This window comes from Myotis lucifugus, unplaced genomic scaffold (assembly GCF_000147115.1).
Source record: "Myotis lucifugus unplaced genomic scaffold, Myoluc2.0 scaffold_175, whole genome shotgun sequence".
Classification (NCBI taxonomy): Eukaryota; Metazoa; Chordata; class Mammalia; order Chiroptera; family Vespertilionidae; genus Myotis; species Myotis lucifugus.
Window position 1 is genome coordinate 1,779,366 of NW_005871223.1, and position 4,816 is coordinate 1,784,181.

A 4,816-nucleotide genomic window follows, 5' to 3' on the forward strand; every position below is an offset into this window, starting at 1 on the left:
CTAGACCACTTTGTACTTAGATGTTTGTTCTGTAATTAACCTTGGAAAAGTCACACAATTCATCTTTTTTTTTAATTGAACAAAAAATTATTTCTATAAACTATTAGTAGTTACCTAAATACAATATGGTTTTAAAAATGAAATCGAGTGTATATAGTTGTATCTATAAAGATAAGTATACTCATCAAAAACTATACAACATTATCAGCAAATCCAAATGCAAATAAAGATATTCTTCTGAGTTCTGTTTCATCAAGCATCAGAAACCACCAATATTTTAGTCCTTTTCTTGTACATTATTCTGTATCCACATTCTCTGCATCTGATTGGATCCCTGGATTGTATTTCATTTTCTGCGTGACAGTCTCCACAGATATATATCATTGGTTGCTGCTTTGGGGGTTGGACGTCCTTCTGGGTGTCCATAGGACTGATACACTCTTCTCACTTGCACAATTCATCTTTAATCTTATATTCTTCCTAATATGTCATTTAGCCAGTTCAGGGTCTTGGCTTGATTTAGTGTCTAAGATTTTGATTTCTCAGATTCAATACATGCTGGCAATATGCCATGAACCATCAACAATAGTCATTTTTATTGAATAGAAAATTAATTATTCTACTTATGGTAATAAAATGTATGGGTTTTCTTTACTTCTGTGTCTCTGCTTGCCAAAGAAAGATTTAAGATTCAAAAACCAAAATACCACTCCTCAAAGAATGAGTTTGTTTTATTTTTATTACTAAATAAGAAAGTATCCTATATAATAAAAACCCTGGGTGTAATGTCACGACCGAGGCTTGACCAACCAGAAGGAAGTCAGTCCTGCAGGGGTCGTCTTGGAAATGGCTGCACCCTCCCCGAGCTGTTTCCCACGAGGACGGCGAGGTTTCAGGCAGGAACCCACCCTCGGAGTGTGGCCGCATTGAGTCCTGGGTCCTCTTAGCAACAGTTGCGCCCCCGAGCTGTTTCCGGTAAGGTGAGGTTTGAGGCAGGAACTGGCCCTCTGAGTGTGGAGGCATATCTTTATAAAGTTTTAAAACATTATAGTAGAGGTCGTGGCAGTATTGTTTTACCCACAGCATCTACAGGAATTGCTGCAAATTTACTTCTCGGTGGAAGCACCTTTCATTCCCAATATAAATTACCCATTCCACTAAATGAAACTTCAATTTCTAGACTCGATATAAACAGTAAAGTTGCTAAAACTATTAAAAAGGCCCAACTTCTCATTATTGATGAATGCACCATGGCATCCAATCATGCTATAAATGCCATAGACAGATTACTAAGAGAAATTTGAATGTTGTATTTGGTGGGAAAGTTCTCCTTCTTGGAGGGGATTTTTGACACTGTGTAAGTATTGTACCGCATGCTATGCGATCGGCCATAGTACAAACGAGTTTAAAGTACTGCAATGTTTGGGGATGTTTCAGAAAGTTGTCTCTTACAACAAATGTGAGTTCAGAGGATTCTGCTTATAGTGAATGGTCAGTAAAACTTGGGGATGGCAAACTTGATAGCAGTTTTCATTTAGGAATGGATATTATTGAAATCCCCTGTGAAATGATTTGTAATGGATCTATTATTGAAGCTACCTTTAAAAAACTATATCTATAGATAATATTAAAAATATATCTAAATGTGCAATTCTTTGTCCAAAAAATGAGCACATTCAAAAAGTAAATGAAGAAATTTTGGATATACTTGATGGAGAGTTTCACACATATTTGAGTGATGATTCCATTGATTCCACAGATGATGCTGAAAAGGAAAATTTACCCATCGAATTTCTTAATAGTATTACTCCTTTGGGAATGCCATCCATAAATTAAAATTGAAAGTGGGTGCAATCATCATGCTATTGAGAAATCTCAATAGTAAATGGGGTCTTTGTAATGGTACCAGATTTATTATCAAAAGATTACGACCTAACATTATCGAAGGTGAAGTATTAACAGGATCTGCAGAGGGAGAGATTGTTCTGATTCCAAGAATTGATTTGTCCCCATCTGACACTGGCCTTCCATTTAAATTGATTCAACGACAGTTTCCCGTGATGCCAGCATTTGTGATGACTATTAATAAATCACAAGGACAAACTCTAGACAGAGTAGGCATATTCCTACCTGAACCCATTTTCGCACATGGTCAGTTATATGTTGCTTTCTCTCAAGTTTGAAGAGCATGTGACGTTACAGTTAAAGCTCTAAATACTTCATCACAAGGGAAATTAGTCAAGCACTCTGAAAGTGTTTTCACTCTTAATGTGGTGTACAGAGAGATATTAGAATAAGTTTAATCACTTTATCAGTCATTGTTTGCATCACTGTTGTTTTTATATCATGTTTTTGTTGTTTTCACATCATGTTTTTGTCATTTTTATATCATGCCTCTGTTGTTGTTATATCCTTTTGTTACTATTTATTAATACATTTACATATTATTTTCATATACATTTTACTGATTTCCTTTCATCTCTCACACTTCTATTATAGAGAAAGGGAAAATAGCAATATTAAAATATTTCCGCTAATTAATTCCCTTTTAATGTGCACAAATTTCGTACACCGGGCTACTAGTATTTAATATAGTTTTTAAAATCTTTATTGTTTAAAGTATTACATATGTCTCCTTTTTCTCCCATTGACCTCTTCCTGGTCATTCCCAACACCCCCCCTCCCCCCCGCAAGCACATCCCCTCACTCCCCCTACTGTTTATGTTCATGGGCTATGCTTATATGCATGCATACAAGTCCTTTTGAAATAGGAATTTTAGGGGGATATAGGCAGGTTTAGGGAATTTTTAGAATTGGGGGTCCATGAAAAAACACAGGACTACAGACTGGGAAAAATTATATTTCTCTAAGATAAAAGAGCTGGGAGAAGGTATATTTCCATAACACAAGGGAGCCAGGTGCAATTACATTTGCATAAGACAAGGGAACTGGAAGTAGCCAAAAGGTCTATATTTACAAAATAAAGAAGGAGGAAGAAAGCTCAAAAGGAATAGGAGAACAATGAGGGAGGCGGCATCACATGTCCCATATGATGTTTGACCTTTGAGCTCAGGAGTTACTATAGTAACCAATTCAAAAGGGAATATTGAGAGGGGATATCAGGGCACATTAACTGCAGCCTTTATAAACCGTGGAAATAGGAAATCAGTGTGACTCTTTCCTCCTCCCTACATGGGAATCTGTTCTATGGGACTCTTTCCCCCTCACCATGTGGGAGTCTATACTTGTTTTCAATAAATCTCCACCTTTGCTATATCATCTTCAGTCCATGGATTCATTCTTTGACTCCAACGGACAAAAAATCCAGGGAACTATCCTACCCAGGGGAACACCATGTGTTCCAGTCCAAAAATCATGTATCACTTTGATTGATCTCTCACCTGCCCCTTGCCTTCCCTCTGTAATAGTTTGTTTTAAAAGTCTAGATAATTTTAACTCAGTCATAAAGATTTTAAAAATGGTTTGGGAAACTTTTAATGATGTCAGGAAAATACCTTGGGCTTCCAGCTTCTCCACTTAATAACTATTTACTTTGGGGGAAATCTGTGTTGTTATTGTTTTTTAAACCTCTGTGTCTCACTTTCCTTATCTGTTAATGTGAGATTGTAATAATATTCGTATCCTAGAATTGCTTGATTAAATAAAATAATCTATACAAGCCATGTAAAACATATAGCAAAGTGCTTACCATAAAGTTAGTGCTAGATGGGTCCCTGCCATCATGTAAATTACTATTGCTTTAAAAATATTTATTGTAGAAAGTATTACATAGGTCTCCTTTTTTCTCTCATTGACCCCTTTCAGCCCACTGCCACCTCCCTCCCAGGCCTTCACCACCACCGTATTAACTGTGTCCGTGGGTTATGCATACATATATGCATACAAGTTCTTTGGTTGATCACCTCCCACCCATCCATATGCCCCAACCTGTAAATTACTATTTAGTTAGGAGATAAATGGACAAATTTAAAATTGAGTGAGCACCTTTATTCACAGAAAGAGCAAATAAGGGCTAATCTCTGAGATAAGGACTTTAGTTATACCAGGAGGCCAGAGAATGCCAGAGCAGAGAACTGTAGCACTCAGAGAACCCTAAAGAGGAACGGACACTTCAATGTGGGATTTTTATTTCATTTAAACTCTGAGGTATCGACACAACTTGGGTAGATGGAGATATGAGGTGTATTGTGGAAGGGCCAACATAAGCTGCTAGGTTATGGCAATTGCAGTAATGTTTTTATGTATGGAAAAGAATGAGAAGACCAGCTGACTGGAGCTAAGAGTTTGCCTTGCAGACCATAAGACAGATTGGATAGAGAGGATGCATTCATTTAGGAAAAATCTGAAATATGCAGAAGTACTTCTACTTTATCCTGAAGGAGATTTGAAGACTTTGCAGGGTAGTGACATGGTGGGACAGTTTAATTTTCTATAGTTGACATCAGATATAGGATAACATTGTGGCAAAGCAGCATATTAAAAGACGGTGAGAGTAATAACAGTGAATGGGATAGAGACTTGGAACTGTGGCAAATGTTAGTAGCGGAGAAATGGTGATCCCTAAGAGCCATTCTCAAGGAAGCTATTAAGGGGTATGGTAGAAGATTCCAAATAGGAAATTGACAAGAGGTAGCTATCAAGGATGACCTAGATGAGCATTTTGGTATCAGATGCAGAAGATTCACACCAATTGCTAAATATATCTTTACAAACTTCTTTATGAAAGCAATCATTGAAATCTGAATGACATATGAGACAGGACAAAAATTTAAGGTGCCTTTGTGTTGATGTATTA

The 4,816-nt window shown here is 36.9% G+C and overlaps 1 pseudogene; it reads right to left on the bottom strand.

Moving 5' to 3' along the window:
- Nucleotides 1-252: 252 nt before the first annotated feature.
- Nucleotides 253-426, bottom strand: LOC102431398 (annotated as a pseudogene).
- Between the last annotated feature and the right edge of the window lie 4,390 nt (nucleotides 427-4,816).